Below are 12,708 nucleotides of genomic sequence, written 5' to 3'. Positions count from 1 at the left end.
AAAACCGACTTGCAATACCTGAGAAAAACGGCCTCTGCACACCGCATGAAATGCTAAATATTTGCAATTCTAAATCGAAAATTGTAGGTTCAGTGAACGCTTTTCGGTAAGCAATGGCTTATTTACTTTATTTGATATATCTATTGTCCTTATCAACTAAACGCCACCTCCGCTATAAAGCTTGCAAGCGAGAAGCAAACGAATTATATTCGTATTTGGTGTACCGCTACATTACCAGTAATGAAACAAAGAGAATGCCACAAACAAGATGAAGGCAGTAGAGCTCAGTGCTCGGTGAAAGAACGAAGTGAAATATTAAAGCACTAAATATTGCTTTAATGGAACCCAAGCCTTGCCATACTGACCAAAGGATAAATTGCTATGACTAAAATGAGACAGACAATTCATAGGGAGTCTAATTTCAGACATGATTATTGAACAAATGGGAAGTACTCTGCTTAACTTACTTTCTCCGTGTGCTCAGGAACTGGTGTGCCTGCAAAACAACCATGTTGATCGTGCAATAGAATCATTCCCGAGAGTTCTCCCTTGCGTCAGCCTTTCACCCTCTAGACTGCGAGAAGTTCTATTGTATCCTATAGCGCTTGAACGCAGCAATTAAGTGACAAACTTGAATCGTGATTCTGGAATTGATTGCAGAGAAAACATCAGCAGTATTCCATTTGTATTATAAAGTTTAGATATTTGCGCATCGCTAAAGTCAGCCAGCAATGAATTTACTTGTTTTCATTTAAATGTTGCAATGGCAGCAGGCAGCTTGGCCCGAATGCTAAGCATTGAAACAGGTAGCAAGGTGTATCTTTGTGATGAAGGCCTCTCAGAAAGCTCGCGTTATGAGAAGTGTTCCACTTGTTCCGCCTCGACTGTGTATGAAAAGAGGCCGAACTAAAACTCTGGGCCTTTGTCATTGCCCAAAGCAAAGTTTACATATATTTAGTTTGACGTTTAATGTTATTTTCACTAAGCACAGCCCACATTCGTGAGCAATGGTATACGGACCGCAGAGTTGCCGAAAAAAAACTGAATTTCAGCGTAACTAACACCCATAACTGGAAACTGATGAGTGAACTAGAAAACTTGTAACGCCAGCTTTGGACTACAATCCTTAATTTCTAGTCGCGTTAGCAGACAGGGTAGAAAATGAGTCTTATCGCGCAATTGCTGGTCCGTATAGTTTCGCTCATGGCTGTACATACCATGGTGCCGTATCAACACATGCACAGAGCTTGTCAACAGCAACGCTATGGTGCGTCCGCACACTATTGTGCGAGGAGCGGATGTATTTTGATTTCTTTGCAGGAGAGCTTTGTACTCCTACCTTGGTTCCGGCAGAGCTGATTCAGTGGAGCGTGACAGAGCGTATACTAGGCTTGGTCACTTTTGTAAACAAACGCGATCCAAGTCTTGGGAGGCCTTGTAACCGCCCACTCGCAATCCGCACATGCGCTGTCGATAGCAGAACAGCACAACTGCGCCAACCCTAATGAGCGCGCTTCGAGCACCCGTATTTTTGCACTGGCAATTATAAAGAAAAGAGAAGTGAAAGTGGACGTAAACGCAAAGATCAGTAATGATAGAAAGCTGTTTTTTCACCCACAAAACTAAAAAAAAGTAGCAGAGTTGTGTGACGTAGCCAGACAACCCAATTTCCTGCGACGCCGGTTTTATCGAGAAGTTGCAATTAAAATTTCGAATATCTACAAGTTGTGCCCATTATTCAATGAGTGACCCTTATGCGACTGGTCACTGTGAAACCTTGCCTGTATACGATGCTTCCCAGCATTCGTGAGGGATTTGCTGAAGGAATGCAACAACACACATTTTAATCGACCAGAACAATCGCCGATAGGTGACTACCTCCGTCTTTTTTATGCGAGTGTTTATCTCGGTCATAGTCATAGTTCTCCTGTGACAGCAGGGGCCCTATAACGTAAAACTATTCCAATATGTTTCTATTCCAATCTCCTGACGTCAAATTTGCGTAACCATCGACGCAAGCACCGGGCGGTCACCCACAGGGTTGTCTGTACAGACCAATCAAACACTCTCCTCGTTCAATGGAGGTCACTTTTGTTGGCTTGAAAAACGAATAACATTGCCTACACTGAACGGCTTGTCGTATCTAATTGGCTGACAAGAGGCGAGGAGAACGCTCAAGTGGAGAAGGATCTGCTGAGGCAGGGCCAGTGCACTGAAAATTGATGACCGGATGAAGAGGGTGGTGCCGGCGTCTGCGATAGGTCGGCTTTCCCTTACTCAGCTTCTAGTGGCTGGTCAGAAATCGCGGCGGCATGCAACGGAAGCTTAAGAATGAGGCTATTACTGACCCTCAGCAAAGAAGAGTTGGCAGAATGAGGTGGTAAAAGTGCCGAAAGTGCTCGAAAACGTTACATGGCCACGCAAGCAGCTTTATTATACGCAAATGCACCCATGCAGTCCGGCAGGTGTGAGTAGCCAGCGTCTCAGCGATCGGCGGCAACCATCTCTTATTCCTTTCGGAACGGGGCAGCCTGCGGCTATTCTGAAGAAAATTCAGTTTTGTTCACCATATTAATGCATCCTTATCGCGTACACGTCACTTTGACGCAGTGAGTTCGTGCGGTTTTGTGACATCGCGTGACAGGCAGGTGAAGTTGGTGCAACCTGAAAACTTTTTACCTATAGTCGAGGGCTCATGGCGAAAAGGGTTCGAATCAGAAATAACAGTTTTTCTTTTTTCTTTCAAATCATGCAAAATCAGTGTGTACACATTATAAGAGATGGGGAGCTATCGTGGTTTTTGTGACGTCGCGTGACAGACAGGTGAAGTGGGGTGGTCGAAAAAAGTTTTTAGCAATCGTGGAGGGCTAATAGCAGAATTGGAATAGAAAAGTTTGGAATAGTTTTACGTTAGAGCGCCCCAGTATTACTTCTTCATTGTGCGCAAAACACACATATTACTATCCACATCACTCGCATATGTAATATTCTAATGAGGCCGTAATTGGTCCACGCACTTCGAACTTAGCCTGCGCAATAACCATAACTAGTCACTGTTGTTGAAAAAAAAATAAACATGAGACCTTGTTTAGTTCGCCGGGGATGCCGCGGAAAACCTGTTACTGCGTATAAGAACAGCAAAACGACGATTAAACAATTATCTGCAGTGATTATAACTTTACCACTTACGTTAAATATCAGCCACGCGTTACAATGCAGATCAGACTCATTTCCACGAAATATTAACTTGGTGTAACACAATTGTCCCTGGGCATTGCGAGCTTATATATAGCTTTCATTGATTACGAGAAAGCGTTTGATTCAGTCGAAACCTCAGCAGTCATGGAGGCATTACGGAATCAGGGTGTAGATGAGCCATATGTAAAAATACTGGAAGATATCTATAGCGGCTCCACAGCCACCGTAGTCCTCCATAAAGCAAGCAACAAAATCTCAATAAAGAAAGGCGTCAGGCAGGGAGATACGATATCTCCAATGCTATTCACAGCGTGTTTACAGGAGGTATTCAGAGACCTGGATTGGGAAGAATTGGGCATAAAAGTTAATGGAGAATACCTTAGTAACTTGCGATTCGCTGATGATATTGCCTTGCTTAGTAACTCAGGGGACCAATTGCAATGCATACTCACTGACCTGGAGAGGCAAAGCAGAAGAGTGGGTCTAAAAATTAATATGCAGAAAACTAAAGTAATGCTTAACAGTCTCGGGAGAGAAGAGCAATTTACAATAGGCAGCGAGGCACTGGAAGTCGTAAGGGAATACATCTACTTAGGGCAGGTAGTGACGGCGGATCCGGATCATGAGACGGAAATAATCAGAAGAATAAGAATGGGCTGGAGTGCGTTTGGCAGGCATTCCCAAATCATAAACAGCAGGTTGCCGTTATCCCTCAAGAGAAAAGTATATAATAGCTGTGTCTTACCAGTACTCACCTACGGGGCAGAAACCTGGAGGCTTACGAAAAGGGTTCTACTCAAATTCAGGACGGCACAACGAGCTATGGAAAGAAGAATGATAGGTGTAACGTTAAGGGATAAGAAAAGAGCAGATTGGGTGAGGGAACAAACGCGAGTTAATGACATCTTAGTTGAAATCAAGAAAAAGAAATGGGTATGGGCAGGACATGCAATGAGGAGGGAAGATAACCGATGGTCATTAAGGGTTACGGACTGGATCCCAAGGGAAGGGAAGCGTAGCAGGGGGCGTCAGAAAGTTAGGTGGGCGGATGAGATTAAGAAGTTTGCAGGGACGGCATGGCCACAATTAGTACATGACCGGGGTTGTTGGAGAAGTATGGGAGAGGCCTTTGCCCTGCAGTGGGTGTAACCAGGCTGATGATGAAATGAATGGATGAATTGCGAAACATAGCTTATCATGGCCGCATGACACTTCAAACTCTGGATTAAGAAAGTCTTTGGGACGGCTATATTTAAGCCACACCCATTTAATTGGCCACAAGTTTGTCATAGCATTCTTTCAAGTTACATTAAATTTGATGGTAGTGGTACTTGTTCTGCCAAGGCTCCGCAATAAATTCTGCACCGGTCCCAAGAGAGAGAGAGAGGCGTAGATCAGTATTTGAGGCCCTGGCACCGGAGATAGCGTGAAGGCAATGTAGCCTCGACGCGGCTAGACAACTCTGCCAGGATGATTTTGCGTTCTTGGTCATACTGGAAGTGTGCGATCAAGACGTTCCTTAAACACATCCATAACACTCCATAGCGCTTGCAAACATAATTTATTCCAGATTCCGTAAGTTATAAGCATCGACTTTGCACTTTGCCCACACATAACCTATTATGTCACCTATATTTTAACCAAATATAAACTTGGTGCAACCTACACCTTCCTTGGAACACTGGGAACGGCAGCGTGAAATGCCTGTATAGCACTTTCAAGCACTTGCTAAAGGAGTTTCTTAAGGTGGCTGTGTTGGACGCTCACCCATTTAACTGCGCAACCAAATTTACTGTTTATTTGCGCAAAGGCTGCTAAATTATATGTCCGTGGTGTTTGCAGTTATGCCAGGGCAACAGATTGAACCTCACGCTACTCGTAGAATACAAACATAACGATCCAGAGCCCTTGCACATGTAATCTATTGCAAACGGTACAATAATGGCACAGACTACAAATTTTGTGCACCCATTACCCATAACGTCGGCCTTATTTGTGCCAAATATAAATGACATGCCTTGTTTATTTCTTTAACTGCACCGTGGAAACCAACTACAAACCTCGTGCAGCGCATGAAAGTAGAGAAAGAGCGATTGTTCTGCAAATATGTTAACGCTTGTAATTAAGGGACATTGACGTGAAGCTCCACCACGCAATATAGCTAACGGTTACCTTTTCCTAGCTAAGTTTAAATTGTGTCCTGTACTTTTCTTTTAGGACTCTGCGAAACATTGCATACGACTGCAGTAAGAGTATCTAGAATTCTTGAATAAATAATTTTCTACAAAGGCTGTAAATACCATACCCGGAATAAGCCATGATGGTTCAGGATTCACATGTTTCCCATTATAACGAGAAATAAATGACGCGCCTCGTTACTACACCGCAGGAGACCAACAAAACCAACTACATTCATAAAGCATGAAAATCTGGAGAAAACGATTAGTAATTACTTTCGACGCCAATAATTGATCTGTAGAACTCTACCTCTTGGTAAGCGTTAATCATTGAGTCCCCACATTTTCCCTAAATATGAAATATATGCCAATTGAGGCTCTCCCATGAAAGCGGGTAAACTATAAGCATTTCAGACAACGCCTTTAAGCGGCTGAGAACGTAGTTTCAGTCATTTTCAGTTAACGCTTTCGTACTTGGCGGTATCAACTTACCCAAGACGGAGAACGTCCCACACAATTCTTGAAGCAATGTGAATAGAAAGAGTTAAGATTTTGACGTGAAATCCGCAAAGTGCACAGGCAACGCTAGAAGTTTTGGCCGAGGGGTGGAAGATCCCCATTCTTCTGCGGAAAACTAAGAAAATGAGTAGTGGCATTAGCACTTTTTGTTTCACTTTAGGACGCCATCAGCGCCAAACATGGGCATCTGGCTTCACGATAATAATTGTAGAAGAGGATTGGAACAGTATAGTGGGTTGTCGTCTCTATCTGACAACTTTCTCACTCGGAAAGGTCTGCTCCCACGTTTTGCGACAGTGGATATCACACAGGGCTACAGTACCATTTTCGATCGCAACCTGTTCCAGTACGTTGTAATGCTGCTCCGAGGGGAATGTCTTCGCAAAGTAGAAGCGATCGAGGATGTGCAAGTTATGGACGTTCCCGATGAGCCTTACTCTACTACTTTCAGTGCGTTCAGTGCTATTTCTACGTGTGATCTATCGCCCAGTGATGTGTTCGGTTCTTCTATTGCCGGTGACCTTACACCGGCCCGGCGGTCTCAGCTTTTGCCACTCCCGACAACTTATACGAACTTAACCTAATGCCTTTTTAGAATTTGTAATGCACCGACTACTTTCTGTTGCATGATAGACATAGTTCTATGCTTCTTGAAGTGGCAGGCCTGCTCGTGCTATCGTGACGACGTTGTAGTTTTCGCTCTTGACTTCACCACGCACCTTCAGCTGCTCCGGTATGTTTTGACGTGTTTAACAAACGCTGGCCTATGACTAAACCTAGGGAAGTGCCGATTCTAAGCTCGGCAGCTGACTATTCTAACTAACGTCGTACTTAAAGATGGAATACTCGACGACCCAGCCAAAGTTCGGGCCATCGCCGAATTCCCTAAGCCAACGTCCACCGAAGAATCGCGCACTTCCGTAGGCCACCGTTTCTACATCAGACGTTTCATCCGCAATGCCTGCTGCTCACTATCCCAGTTTACCGTTTCTTCGCTCAACTTTACCACCATCGCTTCTGAGCAGCGCAAGGATCATTGGATTGCGTCCCTTATAGACTAGCTTACTGGTTCATCGGCACAGCCAACCACTTGCACGTTGCGTCGTCAAGCTCACCATTGCTCTATTCACGACAGCCTGCTTCATCGACGCAACTATAACCCCAACGGGCGCCAGTGGTTGTTAGTAGTACCACGCAGTCTGCGTTCCGAGATATGCGGAGCTTTCCACTTCGATCCACAGTATGCACAGTCGGGAGTTTTCAAAACGACCAGCGCCCTCTACAGTGTTACTACTGATGAGGGATGGACAGTTACGTTCAAAAGTTCCTTCTCTCTTGCCCCAATTGTCAGTGCCGGAAATCTTCACCCCGCTCTCACCAGCGATTTTACAGCCTTTACCATATGCTCCGCAACATGCTTTCCATGTACGGCGCCTCCAACCGCACAACTTTGAACGTCATTCTGCGCTTCGTGACCCGCGCGTACAACACCGCTACTCACAGCATTGCGGGCTTACCACCCCATTTCTTAGTGTACGGTCGGCGTCCGTCGCACCCCATGGACCCGATTCTACCACACCGCCCGGATACATCTTAATGTGCTCCCATTTCTGCCACGGCAAGCAATGCTGAAGAGTGGCGCGATCTCGGTAGGGCCTTTACTTCCGATGACCAAGATCTCCGGAAGAGCACTCACGGTGACACCGCTTCTGCGCCCACCTTCCTTCCTAAAGTACTTGTGTGGCCCGCGGTTCCTTCCGCTGCACGTGGTCTCTCATCAAAATTACTACCTAAGTATGAAGGGTCTACAGTGTCGTCGAATGCGCATCCACCGTCAACTAGGTGATCGAACACGTTGAACCATCTTCGGACATGCGCTCTTCTTCGGGAAATGCTGCTCGTGCTGGCAGTCCGTGCCCTCCTTTAACGGGCGGTCCCAAGCGCCGGTGACTAATAAACCCCTTTACACCACAATAAAAATACGTTGAATGGCAGCTCAAGAAAAAAAATGAGCAAAACGATTTTCCCTCTCATTAACCAGTTGATTCTGCGGTATGCGAATATGACGCCACCTGGGCTAAATTGTAAGACTGAGATCGCGAGTAGTCAAATAGATTTATTTCCTGTTTCCCGCCTCGTTTTCTAGAAGCACAACGGGCATTTTTATAAATTTCTGACATATTTACTTGTTCTGGAACGTTATTTCTTTCAAAATCTACAACAATCAGGACTTTAAGTTGCTTGCTGATTATTCTTCAGTAAAAACAAAGAATCATTAAAATCGTGTGCCAGACCTGTTCGCTAAATGAAAAAAATAAACTGAAGATTCCTTAGAGGAGCTTGGCCTAGGGATATCAAGAACTCAATGCTAACTGTAACTCTGATCAGGATGGCTGAGCAGTTGCGATTAGACCAGTTATATTTGGTACAGTTACCGGTACAGGTACTGGTACAGTTACCGGTAAAGGTACCGAGCAAGCACTAGGTTTGGAGGGAATGAAATTCTAATTTCATCCAACATTTCCAGCACCTGCTATAGAGATTATAATAAAGGTGTACGTTTTTTTCAAAGGATACATCACGTGTTGATTCACAACATTTGAGCCCGGGTGGTGTCATTTCACACAATGTTTGTAAATTGGCTAAAATCATTAAAATTATTTTTCTTTTTGTATCATGCTTCTAAGAGCTTTGTCACACTAAATATATGAAATAAAAAGGTCTCCCTAAAGTAAAAAATTCAGGGCTGAGAGGGCCAACATCTAATTAACACGCACATTTCAAAATTCGCCGGCACATCGAATATCCACACAGCCACAACAAAGGTTCTGGTGTAAGATCCTCCTATTCCTTTAGAAGATGAATCGAGGCAGCCTTGACACAATGCGTTGTGACCCGGAGCCCCTGATGATTATGCCTGGTGTACAAAGCCCTCAAGTTATAAATTCAAGCATTGGTTTCGGGCAGGTGCACGCAAGGTACTAGGTAGCTTGCTTTGAGCGCAGCTGGTGAGAGGTTTGTATGAAAACGATTTGTGGTAATTGTATTTGCATAAATGCGACAGCGATGTGTCATATCGCCTTTAGTGTAGGAAATTCGTGCAGCAGAGGCAGCCACGTTTAGAACGCATATCACGTAATTGCACCATGTTGCGTATGATATAGGGGGAGTATTCGTGCAAATGACAAGAGAATAGCTTGGAAAAAGACACATGAATATAGTTAAGACTGCTCTCTCACCGGCATGCCACCAACGCCCTGGATAAAAGTGGGTAGTTGATGTCGAATACTGATATTCAGTGTCAAAGGCCAAATGATTAAACTCAGTCATATGCTTACACATGATGTAGACGATACCACCTATATTGTTCAGGGCAAGGAAAAAGCGAAGCGCTCTTCGCAAGCATCGTCCACCCAAACAAAGCATAACGGATCGCTATGGCGTAATTGAAATTGTAGTGTTGGAGCGCTAGAGCGAAATTATTATTTGCTGTGTCATATAAATTGTACAAAGTATTACAGAAACACATTGCAGTATTTATTAAATTTAATCAACATGTTGTTATTTCGAATTAAAGTTGTGGAATTCAAATCGTCCGTGAAGCCCGACGGCACCTTTATCGTCATTTAACGTTTTTCCAAATAGAACACCAAGTTTCTGAGTGTTCTACCATTAGTAAAAACTATCCTCGAATGGTCTTTTTCCTAATGCCGAAATTAGGTTTAGTTAAGAAAGGGGACTCTGACTTCAGCTACTTCTATAACACCCTCTGATTCACTGGCTTAGAAAGAACGGTGGGGAAAAGTTGACGTTTCTAGCTTAGTGCATATAGAATCTACAAAATATGTGCCGCGTGCCAAATACTTCGCAACTGGCAGTACCTGCACAAAACATTTTGAGGAATAATGAAAGGAGCGAAATGTACAACAATGAAAGTGAGACAGACATCTCAGCTTATTTTACAAGTGTGAATGATTCATCATCATCATCATCATCATCATCAGCCTAGTTACGCCCACTGCAGGGCAAAGGCCTCTCCCATACTTCTCCAACTACCCCGGTCATGTACTAATTGTGGCCATGTTGTCCCAGCAAACATCTTAATTTCATCCGCCCACCTAACTTTCTGCCGCCCCCTGCTACGCTTCCCTTCCCTTGGAATCCAGTCCGTAACGCTTAATGACCATCGGTTATCTTCCCTCCTCATTACATGTCCTGCCCATGCCCATTTCTTTTTCTTGATTTCCACTAAGATGTCGTTTACCCGCGTTTGTTGCCTCACCCAATCTGCTCTTTTCTTATCCCTTAACGTTACACCCATCATTCTTCTTTCCATAGCTCGTTGCGTCGTCCTCAATTTCAGCAGAACCCCTTTCGTAAGCCTCCAGGTTTCTGCCCCATATGTGAGTACTGGTAACACACAGCTGTTATACACTTTCCTTTTGAGGGATAGTGGCAACCTGCTGTTCATGATTTGAGAATGCCTGCCAAACGCACCCCAGCCCATTCTTATTCTTCTGGTTATTTCAGTCTCATGATCCGGATCCGTGGTCACTACCTGCCCTAAGTAGATGTATTCCCTTACCACTTCCAGTGCTTCGCTACCTATCGTAAACTGCTGTTCTCTTCCGAGACTGTTAAACAATACTTTAGTTTTCTGCAAATTAATTTTCAGACCCACCCTTCTGCTTTGCCTCTCCAGGTCAGTGAGCATGCATTGCAATTGGTCTCCTGAGTTACTAAGCAAGGCAATATCATCAGCGAATCGCAAGTTGCTAAGGTATTCTCCATCAACTTTTATCCCCAATTCTTCCCACTCCAGGCCTCTGAATACCTCCTGTAAACATGCTGTGAATAGCATTGGAGATATCGTATCTCCCTGTCTGACGCCTTTCTTTATAGGGATTTTGTTACTTTCTTTGTGGAGGACTACGGTGGCTGTGGAGCCCCTATAGATATCTTCCAGTATTTTTACATATGGCTCATCTACACCCTGATTCCGTAATGCCTCCATGACTGCTGAGGTTTCGACTGAATCAAACGCTTTCTCGTAATCAATGAAAGCTATATATAAGGGTTGGTTATATTCTGCACATTTCTCTATCACTTGATTGACAGTGTGAATATGGTCTATTGTTGAGTAGCCTTTACGGAATCCTGCCTGGTCCTTTGGTTGACAGAAGTCTAAGGTGTTCCTGATTCTATTTGCGATTACCTTAGTAAATACTTTGTAGGCAACGGACAGTAAGCTGATCGGTCTATAATTTTTCAAGTCTTTGGCGTCCCCTTTCTTATGGATTAGGATTATGTTAGCGTTCTTCCAAGATTCCGGTACGCTCGAGGTTATGAGGCATTGCGTATACAGGGTGGCCAGTTTCTCTAGAACAATCTGACCACCATCCTTCAACAAATCTGCTGTTACCTGATCCTCCCCAGCTGCCTTCCCCCTTTGCATAGCTCCTAAGGCTTTCTTTACTTCTTCTGGCGTTACCTGTGGGATTTCGAATTCCTCTAGGCTATTCTCTCTTCCACTATCGTCGTGGGTACCACTGGTACTGCATAAATCTCTATAGAACTCCTCAGCCACTTGAACTATCTCATCCATATTGGTAACGATATTGCCGGCTTTGTCTCTTAACGCACACGTCTGATTCTTGCCTATTCCTAGTTTCTTCCTCACTGTTTTTAGGCTTCCTCCGTTCCTGAGAGCCTGTTCAATTCTATCCATATTATAGTTTCTGATGTCCGCTGTCTTACGCTTGTTGATTAACTTAGAAAGTTCTGCCAGTTCTATTCTAGCTGTAGGGTTAGAGGCTTTCATACATTGGCGTTTCTTGATCAGATCTTTCGTCTCCTGCGATAGCTTACTGGTTTCCTGTATAACGGCGTTACCACCGACTTCTATTGCGCACTCCTTAATGATGCCCATGAGATTGTCGTGCATTGCTGCAACACTAAGATCCTCTTCCTGAGTTAAAGCCGAGTACCTGTTCTGCAGCTTGATCCGGAATTCCTCAAGTTTCCCTCTTACCGCTAACTCATTGATTGGCTTCTTGTGTACCAGTTTCTTCCGTTCCCTCCTCAAGTCTCGGCTAATTCGAGTTCTTACCATTCTATGGTCACTGCAGCGTACCTTGCCGAGCACGTCTACATCTTGTATGATGCCAGGGTTCGCGCAGAGTATGAAGTCGATTTCATTTCTAGTCTCACCATTCGGGCTCCTCCACGTCCACTTTCGACTAACCCGCTTGCGGAAAAAGGTGTTCATTATCCGCATATTATTCTGTTCTGCAAACTCTACTAATAATTCTCCTCTGCTATTCCTAGAGCCTATGCCATATTCCCCCACTGACTTGTCTCCAGCCTGCTTCTTGCCTACCCTGGCATTGAAGTCGCCCATCAGTATAGTGTATTTTGTTTTGACTTTACCCATCGCCGATTCCACGTCTTCATAAAAGCTTTCGACTTCCTGGTCATCATGACTGCATGTAGGGGCATAGACTTGTACCACCTTCAATTTGTACCTCTTATTAAGCTTCACAACAAGACCTGCCACCCTCTCGTTAATGCTATAGAATTCCTGTATGTTACCAGCTATTTCCTTATTAATCAGGAATCCGACTCCTAGTTCTCGTCTCTCTGCTAAGCCCCGGTAACACAGTACATGCCAGCTTTTTAGCACTGTATATGCTTCTTTTGTCCTCCTAACCTCACTGAGCCCTATTATATCCCATTTACTACCCTCTAATTCCTCCAATAACACTGCTAGACTCGCCTCGCTAGATAGCGTTCTAACGTTAAACGTTGCCAGGTT

Source organism: Dermacentor variabilis, chromosome 2 (assembly GCF_050947875.1).
Source record: "Dermacentor variabilis isolate Ectoservices chromosome 2, ASM5094787v1, whole genome shotgun sequence".
Lineage (NCBI taxonomy): Eukaryota > Metazoa > Arthropoda > Arachnida > Ixodida > Ixodidae > Dermacentor > Dermacentor variabilis.
Note: the sequence above shows the minus strand (reverse complement) of the source record.